Source organism: Kryptolebias marmoratus, linkage group LG4, assembly GCF_001649575.2.
Source record: "Kryptolebias marmoratus isolate JLee-2015 linkage group LG4, ASM164957v2, whole genome shotgun sequence".
NCBI lineage: Eukaryota > Metazoa > Chordata > Actinopteri > Cyprinodontiformes > Rivulidae > Kryptolebias > Kryptolebias marmoratus.
In genome coordinates, this window is record NC_051433.1 from 1,978,001 (window position 1) to 1,992,279 (window position 14,279).

General features: G+C 38.0%; 1 long non-coding RNA gene across 1 annotated transcript in view; it reads right to left on the minus strand.

Annotated features, from left to right (window-relative positions):
• The window catches only part of LOC112450994, a 30,812-nt gene that overhangs the window by 2,293 nt on the left and 14,240 nt on the right, over positions 1 to 14,279 (minus strand). Inside the window, exon 3 of the long non-coding RNA XR_003039723.2 lies at positions 683 to 746. This is a non-coding gene — a long non-coding RNA (uncharacterized LOC112450994). The remainder of the gene's footprint in view (positions 1 to 682; positions 747 to 14,279) is intronic.

Here is a 14,279-nt window from a genome sequence, read left to right on the forward strand (position 1 = left end):
GGTCATTGATATTTCTATATGAATGATTTGATATAATACATCTAAAACTAATTAATTTATGTAATTTTTAATAAATATTGATCGTGATTGGCCCTTGGCTAGGACCAAATTTTTAATTTTGGCCCCCTTGTGTCTCTGGGTTTGACACCCCTGGTGTAAACATTACCAAAAAACAACTGTTGTATTTACTTTCATTGCACAAGATTAGAAGCACAGTTTTGGTGCCATCCTGTCTCCTCCATCCACAGTCTTTAAGGCTCTTCTGCAGCCATGACTTGATAAAAACAACATTTTGTATTCCTGACGTTCCTGCTGTGTCGTCAGCAGTCCAAACTTCTGAATCTCACATCCCAAAACAATCAACTACATCCGAGACATCAACTCTTCAGCCCGTCTGATTTTAGATCCTTATTTGAGGCGTTAGTTTGTTTTTGGAAAACTCAATCAGCAGCTCCCTCATGCAAACAACATATTTCTGTGTGTTTATGGTGATAAACTGGTTGTAGCAAACAAACAAACATGCTTTCGTTCGGTATCATGTTTACAACAAACACAGGAACAGCAGGTGTATCGCAGACTACAAGCGGTTTTTGGAAATTCACAGCTGGATCTGCTTCAACCATCATCTCCGTCATGTTTCCAGCATAAATTCAGCCAACAGCAGGTGAAAATCAGAGCTTACCGTTTCTTTACAGCTTTTTGGGGTTTGCCATCTTTAGATGTTCAGTCGGAACTTCTGCTGCTCCCTGCAATCAGAATGGATATTTTCAGCTCACAAAATATGAATAAAGTTCATTATTTGAAGCCTTTTGAGACTGTAAAAATATGAAAAACGGGTTTAAATACACAGATTTCAGATTTTTATGACTCCTTTATTGAAAGCAGTCCTTCTCAAGTGACTTCTGTTTTTACTTTTTCTTTTCCAGCTTGTAACAAAGTTTAAAATGTTCTTATTCCTTAATGTTCAGAGGTTAGCTCCTCTGAAACAGAGAGCTCCTCCTCAGACTTTGGTCACTTCCTTTTTGCTTTTGAGCGTCGACAATCATCCACATCCTCTCAGGGCCTTTGGCAAGCAGGCGGCAACATCAATTAGCCCGCTTTTAGTGCCGATGCCGTCAGAGACACAAACAATAACCAGTGGTTGGAGAATAATCCTCCTGCAGCTTAGCTTTCTCAGTCAAACCAGTAGAGAGGATGCTAACTCGGAGCTAAAAGGCAGCGGGCCCCTGGCGGCTGATCATATGAGGGGGAGGCGAGCCCCATTACAGTAATCCAAATGCTGAAACTATTGTGGTCAAGCACTGAAGGCAGGCCATTAGTGAGAGAGACTGGATGAGGGGATGAAAGAAGACTGGAAAAGAAAAAGGAGGAATGAGCTGAAACAATCAGACGTGCATTGCTTTAACGCAAACACCTCGAAAAGTAAAAGCTGCAGGTCTTATGATGACGTTTATAGGACTGAACTGACTGGAGTAGATGGTCCTAAAATTAGGCTTTTTTAGGCAAACGTTCTTTCTGTTTTTTATTTAATGATCTGCAAGCATCTACAACCTTTTATAAAAGATTATAAAGGTTATGTAGATTAATTTAAATTAAAGATCAAGCACTGTTTGGAGGAATGCATATCACCCGCCACCTTTCATGCCACAGTTTTAGACTAAGAAGTTATAGCTAGTTTTACTTTTTGGTCTGACTTTGTGCAGAATATTATTTTAAATCTCATGCAACGTCTTGCTTGATCTCGTATGATCTGATGGTGCTCAGAGGATATTTTCTGAATGTCAAAATGACTTCAGAGCTAAAAGATCCAGAAAATAAAACAAATTACTAATTTTAAGCCACATGACTGCACTTTTCCTCCTTCCGGAGACTTAAAATGTAAAGATTTTTGTGCAGCAGCTGACAGTCACGCCACCACTTTGAGCTGTTTGCATAAAATTCCTAAAAGCCTCCTGAAAATCTCTCTTCCCAGGTGCCGCCTGTGATCCTTTCAGCACCTGCTGAGGGTAAAGAAATCGTTTTACTTGGAGCGGCGAGTTCAGCGATCCTGCATGCCATCAGCAGTCTTCAGTCTGAGGACAAACCTGAACACCTGAAAGTCTCAGAACACCTGCGGGGAAGACGGGCCTCCGAAAAGTTTTAAATGTCTTTCACATTTTTAGACTACATGATATAAAACTTACTTAGTTTAGTTACAAAAGAGGAGTGGATTTATGTTCCATTGTATTTAAGAAATGCATAAATATACTCCTGGAATTCCTTTAGATTAAAAAAGTCAACCGAATTTGTGCAAAAGTCCTGAGCAGCCATAGTTCTTAATCAGCACATTTTCAGACTTTCTGAAGCTCTTTAAAGGTTTGTTTTTGGGCTTTGGTTGCTTTTTCCCCACTGATTTCTAATCCAATACCTGAATTGTTATTTATCCATGCAACACTGACTTATGGATCATTCCTGCACAAAAAAGGCTTCTAACTCAAGGGATGAACCGGTGAAAACCCTACAGCAGGAGCAACAAAATGTCTGCACATAAACTAAAACACGTTTAGACTACATAATCCCTTCAGGAAGTTTTAGTAACCTTTTAATGTGAAAACTTAATAGTTGTATCTGCCTGTAAAGGAAAGGACACTGCTGTAAATATAAATTCTTAAATCTCAAGGATGCCCACGGAAAAAAAAAATCAAGGTTAAATAAAATAAATTCCTGTAAGTCACTTTGGAAGAACGAAGGTGAATAAATGTAAATTACTACATCTGCAATATTACTGCTAAACCTTCTTTTGCATGAACAATGACAGTCCTCTGTAAAAAGAAAAATAAATAAAATAAAGCTACTAGTAGCAAACTGATTTTACCACTAATTGCTCTCTAATTTAAATGCTCTATTCTGTTTTCTGCTTTATTTATGGTTTAATTGCTCAAATTATAACCCCTTATAACCCCCAAGCTTATCAATTTGTTTTATGACAAGCTCCCAAGAATCTTAACCAAAGTAAACAAATCTTTACTTCATTTTGCTCCAAGTGTGATTACTTGTAAACACTCCTCCCTAAACGTTGCAGTCTGAAAAGACCAACATTACCAGATATATATAAGATACAAGACGAGCCTGGAAAATTCCCGTACCCGTGTCATTAAAGTGTTTGCTCCTTGCTGCAGCTTTTCAGTAAAATCTGACAGCAGAATGTGAAACTTCAGACGGTGTTTGGGTCACAGACAGACTCTTAATGTGACCGGATCCACTGTAGTTATGACAGAGCACGGCGTTGATTGCGTTTCCGAAGAAAATGGCTTATTTCTCTGGAACTGTGCTGAAAGTACCCGCTCAGTGAAGTGTGATTAACACTGAATGAAACGACGGAGGGAAGGATGAGAGAAAAGGGGCTTCAAGTCAGGATAAAAACGTATGTTCCAGCAATTAGACTGAGACAGACGAGAACAATCAGTGCAACAAATCTGAGTAAAATCTACCCCCAGAGGCCACGTTCCTCTTAGCACACACACGTTTCCCACTTGTTCCAACTCTCTGTAACACTGCAAAGGCAGTGTGAACCTCAAACCCCATTTAGCTGTTTCTGAGCCTTTTTTTCTTCACACAAATGTGGAGTTTGTCAGAATGGCTTCGACACACATCCGGCTGCTCAGCATCACTTTTACAGAAGGTGTTGCTACAGACACTTGCTTGAAGAGACTTCTCAAAAACAATACAGGCAGATTATGTAAAGCAATCATCATCATTCAGTTCTTAAAACTGATAAAAACACAATTCAGAAAGTTTGTTTTTGTTCAGGTTAAATGAAAGGGGTCTGAAAATGCTAAATGTAAAAATAGCTTACAGGTGGTGTCTTACTGAGCAGTGGCTCGGTGGAAGTCAGGCAACAATAATCAATGTTGCTTTTAGTCCTGGACATTTATCTCAGAGGTTTTATGTCAGAGGACAGCTTCACGTAGCTTCACGCCTGCAGGAAAATTCAGATGGGTTTGAGACGCTTACTGCAACTTTGTGACCATATAAAGAGAAAATTAGTTGCAAAGATTCTTTGAACGTGTTTAAAACTCAAGCGACGGGACTGTGGGCCTCAGAGTCGAGCAGGGAAGGTGAGAAGCAACCTGAAAGTCTCCGATTATTCTGATGAAGGCTGTTGACCAGCCAATCACAGCCCAGTGAGACACCACCTTAAATACTCTGAAGTGGGAATGGTTCGTTTTTATTTTGGCATGGTTTCATTGTACTGATAATTTTCTATGTAAACTTTCAGGGACGCAGCAGAGATGTGATCCAGATAAAAGCAGGAAGTGTCGAGGAAAGCCAAGACTTTAGGACGAGTTCGACTGACGGAGTAAATCACCTAAGATGAATAAATCACGCTCATTTAGTCTTTTTTAAATCTCGGCTTTTATTACATGTTATTCATTTTTCATCTCTTCCTCTCACCTTCTTATTTCCCACTTAATTCCCTCTCCTGGTATCGTTTTCTTCTTTAATTACACTTCATGCTGTTATTTTAATGTATTGTAATGTTTCCCTTTTCATTCAAACAAGTATAACAATTGTTTTTTTTTAATATTTGGAAAACAAACAAACACAGAAGCCCCCATTATATTCACTTCCACTTATATTTGATTCTATCTATGATTTTTATAAATCTACATCTCAACTTTCTTATCTGAAGATTTGTTTTAGCGTATTTCAGTAATTATCATGGTCGATTATAATATGACCACTGAAGCTTCCCTTCAATTCTTCCATTCCTCTGCAATAATATTGTATAAAAAAACTAAATCAATCTCCAAGACATCTATTTAACTTATGTAGATTACTTCTTTTTTTTGTTTTGTGGTATTTTAAGAAGAGCAGAGAGGGGAAACATGGAAGATTAGTCATCTTGTGCAGTTTCCTCACTAGGAAGACAGGCACTTGCAATCAACCCTCAGGGTATAAAAACAGACAAGAATCCTTAATTTAAAACGAACAGAAATGAAATACAAACTGTTTACACATGCTAAAAAGAGCCAGAGACAACAAAAAAGCCCCTTTTAATTTTTGCCGTTAAGAAATTAATAAGAACTCAATCGTTTGTTTCCTCAAGAGAATGAAAGAAAAAAAATACTGGGGAGTGTGTGTGTGTGTGTGTGTGTGTGTGACGAGGGAGACTTATTCCAGTGTCGTCTCAGTGGAAGGAGCTTAAAGTAGAAACTCATTAACTAATGTCTCTCCGAGAGCGACACCACAATCGGTGAGACTAAAAAGGCAAACGGTTTACAATTTTACAGCCCAGTGACGCCGAGGAGCGAGCACACACTGAGGAGGAGGAGGAGGAGGAGGAGGAAGACGCTACTTCCAACACTCCTTGAGACAGAAACAAAAAGTTTCCTGGACTTTTCACACAACCAAAAACCTTTAAAAGTTTTAAACACCCCTAATTTCTTTAGAAGACTGCAGAAAGCCCAGCTCTTTGGAAAAAAACAAACAAAGTAGTCTATCTTATCTCTGGGCTTTTAGAAACTTTTTCTCAAGCTTTTATTATTTTTATTTCTTTGTTTTTGGCTGCTTTTTCACCTATTTTCAGTCCAGTGTTTGTACTTCATTGTGATTTGTGCAGAGTGTGCTTAAGAATGAGAAAACTGAACAAGCAGAAAAGAAGACGAACAGCATCAAGTCACATCTTTGAGAAACAGGAAAAAAAAAAAAAATCTGCCAAGACCTGACACTGGACCATGTCCAGTTTTCAACCAACAGCTCTTTAACAATCATCTTTATGGAGCTAAAATCCTATTTTCTGTCAAACTGTTATCTAGATTTGAATTTATATATAAAAAATCCTTTTAAATTATTTTAATTGCTAACAAAATTGGAATCTGGCTCACAATGAAAACTTGCATAACAACTTTAATGAGTTCATTTATTGTCATGATGTTATTGATGCTTTTGAATTCCCTCTGTGATCAACAAAGTGTCTCTATGTTTAAATCACATAAAGAGGACAGATTTTCTGCTCTTCCTTTCTCTCTCAACAGAACCATTAAATGTTTATTTTTTCCTGCCCTATAGTCCAAAGGTTGGGTGGAGGGATGAATTAATGATGGTGAAGAATTAGCCAATAATTCTCCACTCTTCCCTTCAGCTTTCAAGAAGAAAGTGCTTGAAAAACGCGGGTTTTATTTGTCTTTAATTAAGAAGTTTGTCAAGAAATCAATCAAACTGTTTAGTGTAGTTCTGAAGCCAGGACAGATAATTCCTTCAGTGAGTTCTGGGTCAGCCAGCGGGCCTCGGCCCAGCTGCCGTTTATTCTCCGTGGCTGATAATCACATGGACCACAGGCACGGCTGCCGTTCTGCCTACAGAATCGTTTTGTCATACGTAGCCCGTGGATTGGCGGTTACAAGAAAATAGATCAATTTAAATCTTTTATGAATCGTGCAAAACAAGTTCCAGCACTCCCAAACTGAAAGACACTGTCATTTACTGGGAAAAACAAAAAGAAAAAAGAAGTCTAATGATTGTGTTTGATTAAAAAGACTCACGGATTTGCAATCATAACATTTAAAAACTGCTAAAACCATTCAGACGTGTCAATGTGGAACATCAGGGGAATCTCAAACCAACCAAAGGGACTATAAGCCCGGTGTGGATTCTATTTTTAAACCTCTAATTCATGATTAAAGCTAAAGATCTAAACCAATCAGTAAATAAATGCAGTATAATATATTTGCATCAGTGACATTTCAGCTACCTCAGTCAGTCCGTTTCCTTTAGTCCTTGTTTGAATAACGACTTCTGATCTCAGCACTTTCCTCTGGCTCACGTGGTGCTGTTATTTTCAGAGATGTAACCGTGAAGAGGCCGATCTACCTTCCAGCTGCACATCACCTGAACGGCTCAGGAAAATGTTTTAAACTTTCTCCTGCAGAAGTGAGACAGAAGGACGTGCAACGAGCGGAGATGATGCCTTGAAATCCTGTCTGTAAATTTTAGCGTTGTGTTCCAAGACAGATGTAATGAAGATCTCATGTTGTCGTGCTCCTTTCACCAACAGACAGATAATCTCTGACATACTCAGATCTCATACTTATGAGTTACTCAACACCTTCACGTCACAGAAGTCTTTTGGTTCTCTCAAACTCTAAAAATCACAGTCTTTTAAACCTGAAGACCTAACTGAGCAGATAACATGAAGGGAACTGAACTGTGTGTGTGTGTGTAGGGGGGTGGAGGGTGCAGCACAAATACCACCAAGTGAATAAGAATAACAAGTTGCAGAGAAAGAGATATAAAGGTAGCAACACATGATGCAACCCTGGTACGTTTACCAGGTACTGAGTACATACCTGGTACTTGCACAGGTAAGTGCCCAGTTTGTACCCAACAGGTATGTACTAGGTATCTAATTGGTTCTGACAGTGTATGTACCAGGGCCCAAGCTGTTAGGTTAAATAACAGAGGGGTATCAGGTAAGAAGTCACTTCATGACACAGCCCAGTCCCCATAAATAAGATTAAATAAATAATCCAGCACTTGTTACCTCCTGATTGACACTCCATACTGAAAGGTTGGATCGAACCGTCTCACTTATCAGTTATGATCACCCTTCACTGAGTCTAACAATAAGATGTTTATCTTCTATTTAACGTTACATTAGAGGAGATGAGGGATAAACACAAGATGCTCCATCTGCTTAAAAACAACATGGAGTACAATAAGGTTCTCAACCCTTTTCCAAACAAAGAAATAAAGAGTTATTATCACTTTTTATGGACAATAAAAAGGAAAATCACCCATTTTAATAATAAAATAAGAGCCAGAGATGCAAAGATAAGAGACCACTGAATGCAAATAAACGTGAAAGGAACAATCCTTCATCCACAGATTGAGCTCGTCACCCCGAGCACGACGGGACCTTCACAAGAAGACGGGGCTGACGGGGTAATGGGGGGAGGGGTCCAATCATTGCTGGATTGATTTTCCAGCTAACAGAGAAACAATTACGTAGCGCAGAGAGTCTGGAGTCAAATGATGTTTACAGAAACAGTATGTGTTATCGACCTGGAGGCTCATTCTCATACAACACTGAGCCGTCCGCATTCAGAGGTGTTAAATTGCTCTTATCAACTCTGGAGTCGTGGCTTTTAGTAAATATAAAATAAAAACTGCAGAGAAAGTGACTTGTGGAAGATGCTGCTGATTAGACAGTGATAAAGTTGAGTAATGGACGAATAGATAAAGAAAAAAAACACTAAAATGAGGAATTTTCTGGAGAAATAAGTTCACTTGTAGATTTGTTTGCTTATGTCAGACTGTTAATCTGAATGAGTTTCCAACTTTACTGTTATCAAAGAAGTGAGTTGCTTTTAGCTCCTGGATCTCCTGGTGCAGCACGAACATCTTGGACCAAATAAACAAACCAAACAGCAGTCTCATTCCTCATTAAGGAATCTCACATGCAAACAGAGGAGAATGTAGCAGGAGTAAAATCCAAGGTGAGCCCCTGATTCTCCCCCCCGAGGCAAAACATCCCCACCCACAAAAATCAGAAACATTTTACTATACAACTAACTAGGACTTGGTGAACTACATGTATTTAAATATTGAAAAGTTAGAATTAAATTTTTTTATCCGTTATATAACGAATAAATATAATTAAAGAGTCAAAACTAAACTAATTGACCTTAACGATGCAGTGCACTAAAGAAAAGTGAAAAAAAGGGAAAATTTAAGTTTGATCTTGCAAATAAATATGATTACTATAATTTGAAGAAAAATAAAAACAAGATTCTTCATCAACTTTTATACAAGTTAAACAATTACAACTTTAACTTTGCAGTTAACACAATTTAACATGGCTGCAAGACCTATTTGACCTGAGTGGTAGTAGTGGATGGTCATCCTCAACACATACTCTGAGCACGAATACATCTTCTAGGATGTCATTATATAACATGACATCATGCATGTCATCTTTTACAAACAGATTTCTGTTAAAGGCGGCGGGCGATATGCATCCCTTCAAGGAATGCTGGGCCTTTAAACTGCAAATTAGATTATTCAATAAATATTTTGCAGCTTTGTAGCTAAAAACAAATTAGTTTTCTCTGCACATTCCAAACATTTACTCATTTGATAAAAAAAACTTGAGTTAAAAATCGTATAACATTCTTTGATTAAGAAGTTTAAAGAAGTGATGCTGACGTTGTGATTCTATTTGTGAAGGTGACAGATTTAAAGCATGCCGTTTGAGTTTATTTAATGCTTAAAAATAGATAACTTTCACCTTACTATAAATCCACCCTGAAAATCCAACAGTATGTCTTTTTTAAAGCTACCTGTCTGGACTGTTGGCTCATTAATATTTAATGCTTGAAGATAGATTTCCACTGAAGCTGCCCTTTCATTTGCTTCTATTGATTCAATGAATACAATTTTTGTTATTATTATATAAAGCTATTCGTGATTGTGCAATCATCTTTTTGTGCTGGTGAAAGCATTTAAGGATATAAGTTTACAAAACCTGGATAAATCTGATGCTCTGCAGAAATGAAAGGGATAAAAATCAGATATTTGTGACTCAGTTTCATCTCCTTTTCTTTGCCCCATTTTAAATCCATCCTTGGTTTATACGAGCCACTCTGTTCCGTTCTCCACCCTCCATCACCTTCATTTGTCTTTGCGAGCGTGTTTCTCCTCCTCTCTGAGGTGGATGTAACGCTGTCAGTCTGCCCACTGCAGGTCTCTGGTGGCAGTCTGCGTTACCGAGGCTCGCATTCATTAAGAGATGAGAAGAGACAGAGAGGTGCCAAAGCAGAGAGGCGAGACAAACATGAAACAGGTGCCGCTGAGGGACGACGGGGGAAACACAAGAAGAGACAAAGAAATGAGACAGAAAAAAGGCAAACAGGCAACAGGAGGTGTTTCTTACACCTAATTAACCTATTTTCTGTCCCGTGCTCCACTTTCATTGTTTTCTCTCCCTTCTTTGAATCTCATATTGGTAATAATTTTCCCCTCATGTTTCTCAGCATTATGTCACTACCTTCTCCCACCTTATACAGGAGCTAAAACATGATCAAATTTTGTAATAAATCATTGAATTTTAATGCTCCACATTTTGGGTTTCAAGTTGAATTTTGTTTCCTGCAGTGATTTGCCACAAACAACTCTCCAAATGAATTATTTTATTTTCCTTTGATTTGATAGAAATAGAGATTCTTCGTATTATGCATTTCTCACAATTTTCATGCAGCATTTTATCAATACATGCACATGCTCAGAACCAGTCCAGACATCTTCCAAGATTTTTACATTTTCTTGCAAGAAGCAAAAACCCACTGAACTGATTTAGCAAAGAACTCTTAAATACTTCACTCACAATGACAGAAACAACAGATAAACGCTGCAGCTTGAGTAGAAATTGATCTTTCACCGCACCAAGTGTTTGGAAACTAAGGTGGCCTGATCGGGTCAGTTCAGCACCAGGACCCTTTGACACCGAGGAAGGTTGTGGTTTAGGAGCATCTTTACTAAGAAAGGCCTTCACTCAGGAAATGTAGATGGCTTCAAAACCTCCATAAGCTGAATCCTTCCTGTTCTATAAATCTCACACCAGAGGATGGGTTTTCTATTTGTCTTAGTTCATCTTCACTGAGCTCGTCCCACAAAAAGAGTCTGTATGATGCCTGGATCCAGAGAAAGATGTTTAGACATGTTCTCGAGCACTTATAGTGATTTCTGCTCTACCAATGGGATGTTTCTGAGACCGTGGGGCCTGAAAAATCTGACACTTGATGCCTTTTTCCAGCTCAGGATCCTCTAAATCTGAATTCACGAACTTACAAATCATTGTGTAACTTTTAATTTACCTTTTACATAAAGTGCTAACTTTCAAGAACTGAAATATAACTTCAGCTATATAAAGTTCACTTCAAGTCAAACAGGGATTCTTCTGATTTTCAGGGAAAATCTTTTTTTTTTACCATTTCTAAATGTATTGTTTTGCTCCTAATGACTGGAAAAAAGGTTTCAGAAAGTCTCACATAACTCTTCAAATATTTCACAGTCAACTTTCCCATTAAAGAAGGTACGACATGACTATAAATGGCAAAAACATTAAAAAACAATTTATTCCCGAATGTTTAAAATAAGTGCTTGACTGATGGCCCAGAAAAAAACTCCACTTCAGTTTTAATATATTATGCAAATTGACAAAAGCTCATCAATAGCAGATTTTTTTTAAGTGGAATAAATGAAGTGGCCATCTGTGGCCAAGAACTGCATTCTTCCACAGCTTCTCTCTGAGATGCATCAATATTAGATGTAAATTAGGCTTTTCCAAGCTTAAATTAGTGACAGCAAAGTGAGCTGAGGAAAGGATGACCGTTAAAAATGTTTATCATTTAATTTTCTCTCCTCACAGCTGAATAAATTATGGCAGCATCAGTTTAAGAATAAATTGAAAGGAAAGAAATGGTCATCATATTAGTTTATTTCGCTTTATGTGTTCAGTTAAACAGCTTTGTAGAAAAAAACAAAACAAATGTCAGGAGAATTTCAACCCTAAAACACCAAATCTTTTTTGTTTTGCCAATTAAACAACTATTAATGAAAACAAACCATTGCTCCGCCCCCGGGCTAACCTTTATCATCAGTAAGTCAGAGCTATATGCTGGTTATTCACATCTTTACAGAAAATTTAATTTGATTTTGGTCAAAAATCAGAAACAAACATTACAGATGAACCAAAGAGCTGCAGGACGCCGAGCTTCTCTATACTCCATACCTGATGTCATGACTGACAGGGTCATTTTAAAAGCTTCTTTTTTCAGTAATTTTAATAATGCAATAATCATTTCAACTCTAAATTTGCTTGAATATTTTGAAACACAGCCATCACGCATGAAGCGACTTCAGTGCCGTGTTTGAGCGTTTACATGGCATAAATCTGTGTTTCTGCTGAAAACTGTTAGAGGAAAGACTTTGTTCTACAATAAACTCTGCCTGCAAACCTGTGTGTGTGTGTGTGTGTGTGTGTGTGTGTGTGTGTCGCACCTTCAACTGATCAGAAAGTTTCGGTTCTGTCCTCCCTGCTGAGCTCTAATTCAGAGACTGCACAGAAGTTCACACAGATCCCATCAGTCCACACAAAGCAAACAGAGTTCCAACACAAGTCATAAAAAAACATCTCAACAGCAACATCTGGTCTGCTGTGAATCTGCTCTGACACTCTGAAACATTTACCTTTATGCTTTAAAGATGGATGCAGGACCCAAACATGTTCTTCACTCAGTTCAATTCTACTTTTTTAGCTAAATTCAGTAGATCTAACTTAGTTTTGGTTAAGACCGCCTCTGTTTAAATAAGAGTTAGCATAAAGTCGTAATAATAAATTAATAATGTACAACTTAGAAAGATCAAATGCATTAATACTGTTTGTGCCAGCAGTTTATTAGTTCAAGTTTATAATTTCGGTGCATAAAAAGTTTGTCTACTTTGACAAAGTTTACTTTGGTATCTTCTAAACCAGTTTCCATGGCAGCAGGACTGTTTCACCGTGACTTCAAATATCAATCAGCTCTCATATTTACCCGTCTCCTGTGCAGTTATTCAAACTGACACAGTCCATATGAGTGACTGATTGAGCGTGTCCTTTATATTTTTTACCTTGTCACTGTGAAGAGAAAAAACTCTAAATCCTGTGGTGTCATTACCGGAGACTGTAATCAATCAGGGAGGAGAAAATAATACGAGGCATCCCAGAAGAATCGAAGAATCAATGTGATGGAAACAGGTTTTAAACCTACTTTTCATTTTATTTTTTTTTTAAAAGTAGGGTGTCATCAGTCAGTGCAGTTAAATACAGGAGGACAAATTTGTTTTGTTGTTTTGCATCAAAAGAAGCATCAATTGTAAAATTTGATGTTATCTCATAAAGTAATAGAGTATGCAGCTTGTTTGTGTCCTTACTGATAAATTCTCTTCAAATCTGATTTTACTATATTCAGATCCTCCAGGATTTTGCGATGTTGCGATCGCAACTATTATCGCAAAATCAAGCAAACCCAGCGAAATCGCAACTTTTTGCAACTTTGTCCAAAACGCTGCAACTTTCCTGCAACTTTAACCCAATATTTATTGTTTCGCCACCGTTTCTGTGCTCTAGTCTCTTCTTTGTGGGTTTGTGTACCGTGGAATACAAAATAAGCCCAAATAACTCAGGAAGAAGACACGTGACGTCACTTCCTGTTAACATCAGAATGCCGGGAGCGTGCAGGAGCAGCGACCGAAGCCAAAATGTGCGCTAATGCTTCACATTTGCCCACAAAGATTTCAGCAAACCAGTTTCCTCCCCAGCTGCAGCTGTTTTGCACGTCCTGCAGTGTAATCATGGAACATAAACGCATCGACAAACACTTTTGTGTCTGCAAAACATGTGAGGAGAGCTGCAGACCAGGGACAATCCAGAAATGATCATGAATGTCAGTTTAGAAGCTCTCAAAGTTCTCAAATAAAGCACCTTTTGAGAATGGCAATGTTTGTTGGGAATTATCTTACAAAACTAGGAAGGATTTTTGGTTTATATATTAAAAGTTATGGTTTTTTATTGATGTTAGTGAAAAAAAAAAAAATCGCAACTTTTAGGAAAATGCCCCGCGAAATCAGGCATTTTAGCTGCAACAATCACAAAAAATGCCCGCAAAATCCTGGAGGGACTGTATAAGTGTTCATTGAATTTCTTTCAGTTCAATCAGCTTATTTATGTATCAAATTTGATGAGAGCAGAAAAGTGAATTATTGAACGTAATCTGAATGCAAGCGCATTTGCAAACAGAAAATAAAACCCTTAAACCATTACATATCCGTAGCTTTGTCACTTTGGTCACAACTGCTTTTTTATTCCTGAAAAAGTTAAATTAAAGCCTGAAAACTTGATGTTTGGAATCAGCCCACCCAGGGCTCCACCCTCGGCACCGCCTGGCTCCGAACACCCAACCAGGTGGTAATCCCACCTGTACGTGCTGGTTTTAAGTCACTTTGGGACAAAAAAGCTCCTGACAAAGACCGGATGGTTTAATAGAAGAACGCTCTGCTCGTAAGAAACCAGAGGCTCACAGATCATTAAAGGTTTTGAGTTAACACACATCTTCATCTTCATTTTACCACTGCAGCACAAATCAAACTTGTTAGTCTGTGCATGGCTAACAGTTTAGAAATAAAAACACGCTTCATTAACACTTAAAAAAGCCGACTTTATTGGGTTTTCTGAGTGACTGTCTCTCCTCGGAGTGAAG